A 12,540-nucleotide genomic window follows, 5' to 3' on the forward strand; every position below is an offset into this window, starting at 1 on the left:
GGATGGGGTACAGTGTGTGTGAGGATGGGGAGTTGGATGGGGTACAGTGTGTGTGTGAGGGTGGGGAGTTGGATGGGGTACAGTGTGTGTGAGGGTGGGGAGTTGGATGGGGTACAGTGTGTGAGGGTGGGGAGTTGGATGGAGTACAGTGTGTGTGAGGGTGGGGAGTTGGATGGGGTACAGTGTGTGTGAGGGTGGGGAGTTGGATGGGGTACAGTGTGTGTGAGGGTGGGGAGTTGGATGGGGTACAGTGTGTGTGAGGGTGTGGAGTTGGATGGAGTACAGTGTGTGTGAGGGTGGGGAGTTGGATGGGGTACAGAGTGTGTGTGAGGGTGGGGAGTTGGATGGGGTACAGTGTGTGTGTGAGGGTGGGGAGTTGGATGGGGTACAGTGTGTGTGAGGGTGGGGAGTTGGATGGAGTACAGTGTGTGTGAGGGTGGGGAGTTGGATGGGGTACAGAGTGTGTGTGAGGGTGGGGAGTTGGATGGAGTACAGTGTGTGTGAGGGTGGGGAGTTGGATGGGGTACAGAGTGTGTGTGAGGGTGGGGAGTTGGATGGGGTACAGTAAGTGTGAGGGTGGGGAGTTGGATGGGGTACAGTGTGTGTGAGGGTGGGGAGTTGGATGGGATACAGTGTGTGTGAGGGTGGGGAGTTGGATGGGGTACAGATTGTAAGGGTGGGGAGTTGGATGGGGTACAGTGTGTGAGGGTGGGGAGTTGGATGGGGTACAGTGTGTGTGAGTGTGGGGAGTTGGATGGGGTACAGTGTGTGAGGGTGGGGAGCTGGATGGGGTACAGAGTGTGTGTGAGGGTGGGGAGTTGGATGGGGTACAGTTAGTGTGAGGGTGGGGAGTTGGATGGGGCACAGTGTGTGTGTGAGGGTGGGGAGTTGGATGGAGTACAGTGTGTGTGTGAGGGTGGGGAGTTGGATGGGGTACAGTGTGTGTGAGGGTGGGGAGTTGGATGGGGTACAGTAAGTGTGAGGGTGGGGAGTTGGATGGGGTACAGTAAGTGTGAGGGTGGGGAGTTGGATGGGGTACAGTGTGTGTGTGAGGGTGGGGTGTTGGATGGGGTACAGTAAGTGTGAGGGTGGGGAGTTGGATGGGGTACACTGTGTGTGTGAGGGTGGGGTGTTGGATGGGGTACAGTAAGTGTGAGGGTGGGGAGTTGGATGGGGTACAGTGTGTGTGAGGGTGGGGAGTTGGATGGGGTACAGTGTGTGTGAGGGTGGGGAGTTGGATGGGATACAGTGTGTGAGGGTGGGGAGTTGGATGGGGTACAGTGTGTGAGGGTGGGGAGTTGGATGGGGTACAGTGTGTGTGAGTGTGGGGAGTTGGATGGGGTACAGTGTGTGTGAGGGTGGGGAGTGGGATGGGGTACAGTGTGTGAGAGGGTGGGGAGTTGGATGGGGTACAGTGTGTGTGTGAGGGTGGGGAGTTGGATGGGGTACAGTGTGTGTGAGGGTGGGGAGTTGGATGGGGTACAGTGTGTGTGAGGGTGGGGAGTTGGAAGGGGTACAGTGTGTGTGAGGGTGGGGAGTTGGATGGGGTACAGTGTGTGTGAGGGTGGGGAGTTCAATGGGGTACAGTGTGTGTGGGGGTGGGGAGTTGGATGGGGTACAGTGTGTGTGAGGGTGGGGAGTTGGATGGGGTACAGTGTGTGTGAGGGTGGGGAGTTGGATGGGGTACAGTGTGTGTGAGGGTGGGCAGTTGGATGGGGTACAGTGTGTGTGAGGGTGGGGAGTTGGATGGGGTACAGTGTGTGTGTGAGGGTGGGGAGTTGGATGGGGTACAGTGTGTGTGTGAGGGTGGAGAGTTGGATGGGGTACAGTGTGTGTGAGGGTGGGGAGTTGGATGGGGTACAGTGTGTGTGTGAGGGTGGGGAGTTGGATGAGGTACAGTGTGTGTGTGAGGGTGGGGAGTTGGATGGGGTACAGTGTGTGTGAGGGTGGGGAGTTGGATGGGGTACAGTGTGTGTGAGGGTGGAGAGTTGGATGGGGTACAGTGTGTGTGAGGGTGGGGAGTTGGATGGGGTACAGTGTGTGTGTGAGGGTGGGGAGTTGGCTGGGGTACAGTGTGTGTGAGGATGGGGAGTTGGATGGGGTACAGTGTGTGTGAGGGTGGGGAGTTGGATGGGGTACAGTGTGTGTGAGGGTGGGGAGTTGGATGGGGTACAGTGTGTGTGAGGGTGGGGAGTTGGATGGGGTACAGTGTGTGAGAGGTTGGGGAGTTGGATGGGGTACAGTGTGTGTGAGGGTGGGGAGTTGGATGGGGTACAGTGTGTGTGAGGGTGGGGAGTTGGATGGGGTACAGTGTGTGTGAGGGTGGGGAGTTGGATGGGGTACAGTGTGTGTGTGAGGGTGGGGAGTTGGATGGGGTACAGTGTGTGTGAGGGTGTGGAGTTGGATGGGGTACAGTGTGTGTGAGGGTGGGGAGTTGGATGGGGTACAGTGTGTGTGAGGGTGGGGAGTTGGATGGGGTACAGTGTGTGTGTGTGGCTGGGGAGTTGGATGGGGTACAGTGTGTGTGAGGGTGGGGAGTTGGATGGGGTACAGTGTGTGTGTGAGGGTGGGGAGTTCGATGGGGTACAGTGTGTGTGTGAGGGTGGGGAGTTGGCTGGGGTACAGTGTGTGTGAGGGTGGGGAGTTGGATGGGGTACAGTGTGTGTGAGGGTGGGGAGTTGAATGGGGTACAGTGTGTGTGTGAGGGTGGGTAGTTGGATGGGGTACAGAGTGTGTGAGGGTGGGGAGTTGGATGGGGTACAGTGTGTGTGAGGGTGGGGAGTTGGATGGGGTACAGTGTGTGTGAGAGTGGGGAGTTGGATGGGGTACAGTGTGTGTGTGAGGGTGGGGAGTTGGATGGGGTACAGTGTGTGTGAGGGTGGGGAGTTGGATGGGGTACAGTGTGTGTGAGGGTGGGGAGTTGGATGGGGTACAGTGTGTGTGAGGGGGGGCAGTTGGATGGGGTACAGTGTGTGTGAGGGTGGGGTGTTGGATGGGGTACAGTGTGTGTGAGGGTGGGGAGTTGGATGGGGTACAGTGTGTGTGTGAGGGTGGGGTGTTGGATGGGGTACAGTGTGTGTGAGGGTGGGGAGTTGGATGGGGTACAGTGTGTGTGTGAGGGTGGGGAGTTGGATGGGGTACAGTGTGTGTGAGGGTGGGGAGTTGGATGGGGTACAGTGTGTGTGTGAGGGTGGGGAGTTGGATGGGGTACAGTGTGTGTGAGGGTGGGGAGTTGGATGGGGTACAGTGTGTGTGAGGGTGGGGAGTTGGATGGGGTACAGTGTGTGTGTGAGGGTGGGGAGTTGGATGGGGTACAGTGTGTGTGAGGGTGGGGAGTTGGCTGGGGTACAGTGTGTGTGAGGGTGGGGAGTTGGATGGGGTACAGTGTGTGTGTGAGGGTGGGGAGTTGGATGGGGTACAGTGTGTGTGAGGGTGGGGAGTTGAATGGGGTACAGTGTGTGTGTGAGGGTGGGTAGTTGGATGGGGTACAGAGTGTGTGAGGGTGGGGAGTTGGATGGGGTACAGTGTGTGTGTGAGGGTGGGGAGTTGGATGGGGTACAGTGTGTGTGAGGGTGGGGAGTTGGATGGGGTACAGTGTGTGTGTGAGGGTGGGGAGTTGGATGGGGTACAGTGTGTGAGGGTGGGGAGTTGGATGGGGTACAGTGTGTGTGAGGGTGGGGAGTTGGATGGGGTACAGTGTGTGAGGGTGGGGAGTTGGATGGGGTACAGTGTGTGTGAGGGTGGGGAGTTGGATGGGGTACAGTGTGTGTGAGGGTGGGGAGTTGGATGGGGTACAGAGTGTGTGAGGGTGGGGAGTTGGATGGGGTACAGTGTGTGTGAGGGTGGGGAGTTGGATGGGGTACAGAGTGTGTGAGGGTGGGGAGTTGGATGAGGTACAGAGTGTGTGAGGGTGGGGAGTTGGATGGGGTACAGTGTGTGTGAGGGTGGGGAGTTGGATGGGGTACAGAGTGTGTGAGGGTGGGGAGTTGGATGGGGTACAGTGTGTGTGAGGGTGGGGAGTTGGATGGGGTACAGTGTGTGTGTGAGGGTGGGGAGTTGGATGGGGTACAGTGTGTGTGTGAGGGTGGGGAGTTGGATGGGGTACAGAGTGTGTGAGGGTGGGGAGTTGGATGGGGTACAGTGTGTGTGTGAGGGCGGGAGGACAGATGCGACCTTGGTTTAAGTTCTCATCAAATTGACGGCACCTCTGATAGTGCCGCCCTCCCTGAATACTGCACTGAAGTGTCGTACTGTATTATGCGCTGAAGTCTGGGAGTGGGAGATGAACCTTAGTTCCCAGTGGCCAGATTGCTACTGCTGAGCTCGAATGTTGACATAAGCTTGATTTCAACTCGGCGGGAGTGATGTGGGCAAGGGGCTGAGGTGGACACAGGCCATCCCAACCTTGGCGGTGCGACTCTGGGGGGATTTTAACTTCTGGGCATCATCGGCATAGTCAGTCAGTCACTCACCTCCAAACGACAGGGAGCAACAGCTGGCCAGCGGGCAGGAGTGCACGATTGGACGACAGAAGGCACAGTCCCCAGCACTCGGGTAGGTGACTGAGTGGACTTTTGGGTGGGCCTGGGTCAGTGGGTAAGCCAACGGCAGGGAAGACCTAAACTCTCCATGTGGGGCCCGGAGATGCGGTCCTGCTCCCTCTGGCTCCACATAAAAAAGATCGGCACTTCCGTTTTTGAAGGTCCTTTGGCCCCAACTCCTCTTTCCGCAGGGTTGGCCTGGCGGGGAAGCTGCAATGGGTTTCCCGCGCAGACCTCCGGTTAAAATTGCGGTTGTGCACCGATGACTTCATTGTAGCCTGATCTGCATATGCAAAGAACGATCCCGCTGGAGGGTGTCCCTCTTGCCTGCTCAGGAGGGCAGGTTAAAATCGGAACTCACGGGAAGACAACGGGGGCTTGGCAGGCAAGCCCCACGGGTGATTTTAACCACTGCCCTCCCAGTTTCCGGGTTAATATTGGCCCTATAGTTTATTCATCAACCACTAACCCTGGAAGTGAATTCTACAGCTTCACAACTCTCTGTGCATCGACGTTTCTCTTGCTCTCTGTTCTAAATCTCTCGCATTTAATTTTGTATCTACAGCCTTGATGTAAGAAAACTACTAGGTACTTGGTCAGAGTATTAAACAAGACTTTAATCAACTGTTTCACAACATGGAGATCTAGTTGTCCTTCACTAGTTCCTGTTTACAAAATGTCCTGAGCAAGCTGGGCCCGTGCCCGAGTATTTATACTCTCCCTGGACAGCGCCACCAGCAGGCTGCTCAGTATTATTCCATAAGTCATTTCTGCATGAATGACAAGATTCATGTCAAGCCCCTTTTCAGCTACTAGAAACAGTACTCCAACTGAAGTTTGTTCAATGTCCCTCTTGTGATAAAAAGTCGAATTCCATTAGCTTCTTTTACAGACTAATCAAACTGAGAAACTTCCTTTAATAGTAGCCCCAAACCCTCTTCTCTTCCCCAGCACCGAGCCTATTTCCATTCAGAGTATAATTACTGCTATTCTTTACTAAAATGCATCACCTCACATTTAATGACATTGAATTCAATCCATCACATTCTAGCCCATTCTCCTATCTTATCATTATCACTTTACAGCTTCCGTTGGTCTTCCATGGAATTAACTATGCCTGCTATGGTGGTATCATCAAACCACTCCCTCTAGGCCTATATCTAAATCAGAAATAGCCCCAGAGCTGCACCCAGTGAGACACCAATACCCTTTTCCAACCACACTGAGAAAAACTGTCCTTAACGTCTATTCTCTGCTTTCTCTCTTCCAACCAGTTTGTGATCCAGTTTGCTGTCCTCCCACTAATTCCATACCCTCCAGCTCTATCCCTCTCCCTGGTCACTTTCTGAGGCTGAACCAGACCGTTCACAACATTGCCGTCCAATTTGACCCTGAAATGAGCTCCCGACAACACATCTGCTCCATCACCAAGACCGCCTGTTTCCATCGCCCGTCTCCGCCCTTGCCTCCGCTCATCTGCTGCTGAAACCATCATCCATGCCTTTGTTACCTCTAGACTCGACTATTCCAATGCTCTGGAGGGCCAGCCTTCCATCTTGCACCCTACTTAAACTTGAACTTATCCAAAACTTTGCTGCCATATCCTAACTCCCACCAACCCCGTTCACTCATCGACCCTGTGCTCGCTGACTTACATCACCTCCCAGCTGAGCAAAGCCTCAATTTTAAAATTCTCATCCTTGGTTTCAAATCCCTCCATGGTCTCGCCCCTCCCTATCTCGGTACCTCCTCCAGCCCTACAACCTTCCGAGACATCTGCACTCCAATTCTGGCCTCTTGCACATCCCTGATTTTAATCGCTCCACCATTGGCGGCCGTGCCTTCAGCTGTCTGGGCCCTAAGCTCTGGAATTCCCTCCCTAAACCTCTCTGCCTCACTACCTCTCTTTCCTCCTTTGAGATGCTCCTTAAAACCTACCTCTTTGACCAAGCTTTTGGTCATCTGCCCTAATACCTCTTTTTGTGGTGGCTCAGTGTCAAATTTTGTTTGATAACGCTCCTGTGAAACACCTTGGGCTGTTTTACTATGTTAAAGGCGCTATATAAATGCAAGTTGTTGCTGCTGTTGTTTAATCTTCTCCAGTAATCTCCTCTGTGGCATTTTCTAAAAGGAGTTTTGCGTGTTCCTGTATAATGAAATGTGGTTGAGATCAAATGGGGAGAATTATTTTTCTTTGTACAGATTTTTGTCTCCACTCCCGAACGTGCAGACTTGTGATTGGTTCCAGCTTCAAGGGAACTGACAACCCCACGAGTACCTCCCAGAAGTGGTCTCGCCACGAATGAGCCGAGGCAATGTGTGTGTCGGCATCAGAGTGGAGCCCAACATTGCTTTGTTTCAAATGTTTATGCAGGCGCACTTTTCAGTGGGGGGCACTGAATCGCCATCAGGAGTGAGAAACCTGGCAGATTTTCAACCCCCACCCCCCCAGGCCAGGTTTGTTGAAGCCGGTTGCAATGCTGCAACTGATGCCCCAGTTGAGGTTAGCCAAATCAACTCTGACCGGAAATGAAAGCTGGTCTTGTGGTCCGTATGGCTTGGTGCTTTACCAGATGGTGCCTTCGCCACATGGCCATCAGGGGAGCTGGGAAAGTCTATTGAAGTGTATATAACAGCATGGGCCGAGCTTTTCAGTGACTTTGGTAACTTTGGTCACCTGTTGAAATAATAAAGACCGGCTGGATGAGCGTCAGTCTATCACGGCAGCTTTCGTGCAATAGATTGTCAGCTGTGGCTCAGTGGGTCGCCTCTGAGTCAGAATGGTTGTGGGTTCAAGTCCCACTCCAGGGACTTGTGCACATAAAGCTAGGCTGACACTCCAGTGGAGTGTTGCACTGTCGAATGTGCCGTCTTTCGGATGAGACGTTAAACCGAGGCCCCGCCTGCTCTCTCAGGTGGACGTAAAAGATCCCAGGGCACTATTTCAAAGAAGAGTGGGGGAGTTATCCCTGGTGTCCTGGCCAATACCTATCCCTCAATCAACATCACTGAAACAGATTATCTGGTCATTATCACGTTGCTGTTTGTGGGATCTTGCTGTGTGCAAATTGGCTGCCGCGTTTCCCACATTACAACAGTGACTCCACTTCAAAAGTACTTCATTGGCTGTAAAGTGCTTTGAGACATCCAGTGGTTGCAAAAGGCGCTATATAAATGCAAGTCTATTATAATCAAACTCTCTTATTTCTCTACATATATTTGCTGCACCTTTCTGTTTATTTTACAGTCTAAATTGATGTCTTTTCCCCATTCTGATTTCTCCGCTTCTATTTTTTATTCTTACTCCATTAATGTTTAGTTATTCTTCATTTACACATCTGGTTCTGTTTCTTATTGTGCTCTGCCTCTCTTTGCCTGCCCGATCTTTCCCAATAGCCTTGCTCAGTTGCAAAAAAACACGTTCGCTGTGCCACACACGTTTATTATACATGAAACAGTCTTATTGAGGGTGACGTTACTTTAACAATAATGCACAGAGACAATTTAAAAAGGTTTTGAGGGGAATCCTTAAGGGGCTTTGTCATCTGGCATTTTTGATGTGCAAATCAAAAACTCACTGTTTATGAAAGTCTGTCATCGAGACATTTCACTCCGTCTAATTATGTGTTTCTCACTGGTTGCCTCAGCGAGTTTTGCCGTAGAGAACAGTCAAAAATAATGCAATTCATTTTTGAATTTTTTCCCTATTAATTTCTTTTGTCTTTTGGGGATTATGGCTCTTTAAACAGTAAGGCCTAATATGATTTCTTTGTACAGTAAAGGCCGAGGCTTTCCAATGGATCTGACACAGATGGGACCGAGATTTAGCTAGGGATGTGTTCTGCTGCATCACTGCCTACCCATTACATTCCAGAAGGCAGATCATGTGGCTTAAAATTAAATTACAATGAGGGAACTGGGCCTGTGCCTTGTTTTACAACACATGGATTATTTGAATCCTGTGTGCAAGGGCTACCTGTTTGCTTCAGAATCCAGTGTTCCATGATTGATGGAGGAGGAGAGTTTCTACTTGCAGCCAGTGCCTTTAAAAGTTCTAAGAAAATACCTGGGTCCCAACAAAAGAGGTGCCCTAATTTGTTGAAAAAAAAATCCCTTTTTGCAGGAAGCACGAAGGCTGCTTGTGTCCTGATGCTGCAGCAGGACCCCTCCCCAGCAGAGGTCAGGGAGCCAACCTCCGATATGATTATGACCCTGAAGCTGAAATATCATCTGGGGGTTAGCCCAGGCCTCGAGGTTGATGCTGTAATTGGCATGTACCGTTGGGAAGGAGTTTGTGTCCAAGCATGCTGAGAGGGTACTGAATCAACATTCGAGTCTTTCAAATATCAAGAGTGTTGAAGCACCTTTGATCAGTTAGTGTTGCCCTCAGTGACTCCTCCTAGCCTCTATACTGACTACGTTGCTAATACTGATTCACTTAAGGGATGGTAGTGTGGGGAGAAGTATTTTAAGTATAAAGTACTCCTTTATTTATATCCACTATTTATCTCTCTACTATCTATCTCTATCTATCTATTTATCTCTACTATATCCATCTATCCATCTCTATCCATCTCTCTATCCATGTATCTATCTCTACTATATCCATCTATCTATCTATTTATCTCTACTATATCCATCTATCCATCTATCTAATAGCAAAATACTGCGGATGCTGGAAATCTGAAATAACAACAGAAAATGCTGGAAACACTCAGCAGGCCAGGCAGCATCCGCGGAGAGAGAAACAGAGTTAACGTTTCAGGTCTGGGACCCTTCATCAGAACTGGAAAAAGCTGGAGATGTAACAGATATTAAGCAGGTGCAGAGACAGGGAGGGGGGGTTTAGGAGGGGAGGAAGGAATTGAAAGAACATCCTGTGCTTCTGTAAGAGGCAGGAAAGATAAAATGTTGCAAATGGGAATGGCAAAAATCATACTGCATGAAAAATGGGGGCAGGGATAATGATCTGAAATTGTTGAACTCAATGTTGAGTCCGGCAGGCTGTAAAGTGCCCAATTGAAAGATGAGGTGCTGTTCCTCGAGCTTACGTTGAGCTACATTGGAACAATGTAATAGCCCGAGGACAGAGAGATCAGAGTGGGAGTGAAGCGGTGAATTAAAGTGACAGGCAACCGGAAGCTCAGGGTCACCCTTACGGACTGAACGGAGGTGTTCCGCAAAGTGGTCGCCCAATCTGCGTTTGCTCTCCCCAATGTAGAGGAGACCGCATTGTGAGCAGCCCTTTTACCTCCTCCCTTCCCACTGTCCAGGGCCCCAAACACCCCTTCCAGGTGAAACAGCGATTTACTTGTACTTCTTGCAATTTAGTATACTGTATTCGCTGCTCACGATGCGGGCAGCATGGTGGCATAGTGGTTAGCACTGTTGCCTCACAGCGCCAGAGACCCGGGTTCGAATCGGGCCTCGGGCGACTGTCTGTGGAGTTTGCACATTCTCTCCGTGTTTGCGTGGGTTTTCTCCGGGTGCTCCGGTTTCCTCCCACAGTCCAAAGATGTGCGGGTTAGGTTGATTGGCCATGATAAATTGACCCTTAGTGTTAGGGGGATTACATACGTGGGGTTACGGGGATAGGGTGGGATATGTGTTGGTGTAGGGGTTACGGGGATCGGGTGGGATATGTGTCGGTGCAGGCTCGATGGGCCGAAATGCCTCTATCTGCACTGTGGGGTTTCTGTGTGATTCTGTGATAACCGCCCCCCACCCCGGTCTCTGCACCTGCTTAATATCTGTTACATCTCCAGCTTTTTCCAGTTCTGATGAAGGGTCCCAGACCTGAAACGTTAACTCTGTTTCTCTCTCCACGGATGCTGCCTGGCCTGCTGAGTATTTCCAGCATTTTCTGTTGTTATTTCATTATCTATCTATCTATCTATCTCTACTATATCCATCTACTGTATCTATCTATCTATCTATCTATCTATCTATCTATCTATCTATCTATCTATCTATCTATCTATCCATCCATCTATCTCTACTATATCCATCTATCTATCTATCTATCTATTTATCTCTACTATATCCATCTATCTATCTATCAAGTTTGTTAATTCTCAGGATGTGGGCATTGCTGGCAAGGCTGGCATTTATTGCCCATCCTAGTTGCCCTCTATTTGTTTATATATTGTCTATTATCTATGTATTACTACCTATTCATCTATCTGTCAGTTTTGTGTCTGTGTCTCTGTTAAACTGTAGTGAGCCTGTAACACTTCTAATTGGGTGTTACTAATTATGTGACACCATTAACCTATCAGATTCTCACAGGAACGCATATGGTAGCCATTCATTTATTTTTATTTTTAACATTAGCTATTTATTTTTTTTCCCTATGCAGCAAGGTCCTGATTTACTCAGCCTTTCTTTTCTGCTTGACCCTAATCTCCTCTCTCCTCGGAGTATCATCATATTCTGTGGTTCTGGCTTACAAGCATCCCTGACCCGATCTCCACTCCTAACTGACCTCCACCCCTAACCAACAATCTCCACCTACCTCTAACCTTGACTGTTAAATCAATCGAGTAGATGAATCCAAAATTACATGGGTTTGGACACCATAAATAAATTAACTTGTTGGTTTTATTAATATCAACAGAAAGTATAAGCAAGTCTATGGGCTAGATTTTCAGTCGCTTGCGCCAGCAGTTAGCGCCTTAAGAGAAGTGATTTTCGGGCGCTATGCGTGTAGCGCCTGGGCGCAGCGCAGTTTGCGCCCCGCCCCAAATTAAGTTGCCCGTTAGCGCCGGCGCAAAGTTTAGCGCCCGCCCGGATGCACGCGCAGTAAATGACGTCACATCCTCGTGCAACGCCCTTTGTGCGCCCCGATTCCAAACTTCAGTCGGACCGCCCCATTGTGCGGCTGGCGGCCGGAGCGTTTGGAAAAAGGAACGCAACACAACCAGCGCGGGCCCCGGGGGGCGCAAATTAAAGGGGACGTACTCTCCAGTATAAAGGCCAGCCTTTTTTCAGAAAACACTCTTGTGCAACGCATTTCTGGAGACACAACAAGGAGGATAGCTAACTGGTTTCAAGCAGCAAGAGCCAGGTATTTTTGGACTCAGGCCAGAGTGCTGCAAGTGGCCTTTTGGAAATTAGAGTGTTTGCCAGGATTTGATGGGGGTTGCATGGGGTGCCAACGCGAAGCTGCAGCTCCATGTCCGTAGGGCTCGCAGACGCATTGTGAGAGGGGCAGCCCTGGCTAGAGGCAGAGGGGGCTACAGGCGTCGGCCACGTAGGCCTTACCCAGTCAGGCTATACCGCCAGCAGCGCTCCTACCTAAACATGAGTGCCGCGCAATGTGTTAAAAGGCTCCGATTCCGAAAGGAGGTGATTGCAGAGATCTGCCACCTGCTTCGCCGAGATCTGCGGCCAAAGCTCAGGTGCAGGACGTCTCTGTCGGTGGAAGTGAAGGTGACGGTGGCATTGAACTTCTATGCCACCGGCTCCTTCCAATACGCTGCTGGGGACATAGCAAACATCTCCCAGTACGGCGCGCATCGCTGCATCCGCCAGGTGACCGAAGCACTGTTCAGAAGGAGAAGCCAATTCATCTCCTTCCCCATGGCCCTGGAGAGCCAGCATCAGCGCGCATTGGGATTTTCCAGACTCGGGGAATTCCCCTTGGTGCAGGGCGCCATTGACTGTACACATGTGGCTCTGCGGGCCCCTCTGGAGCATGGCGAGCAGTATCGCAACAGGAAGGGCTACCATTCTCTGAATGTGCAGCTGGTCTGTGACCACAAGCAGTGCATCATGGCAGTCAATGCCAGCTTCCCAGGCAGCAGCCACGATGCCTTTATCCTGCGGCAGAGTACTGTGCATGACATGTTCCAGGCACAGCCTCCCCCAAGAGGATGGCTACTCGGGGACAAAGGCTATCCTTTGTGCACCTGGCTCATGACCCCGCTCCGTGCGCCCAGGACCGCTGCTGAAGAGGCCTACAACGAGAGCCATCAAACCACCCGCAACATCATCGAGC

Source organism: Somniosus microcephalus, chromosome 7 (assembly GCF_052327205.1).
Source record: "Somniosus microcephalus isolate GS21.2 chromosome 7, FLI_Smic_1.0, whole genome shotgun sequence".
NCBI lineage: Eukaryota > Metazoa > Chordata > Chondrichthyes > Squaliformes > Somniosidae > Somniosus > Somniosus microcephalus.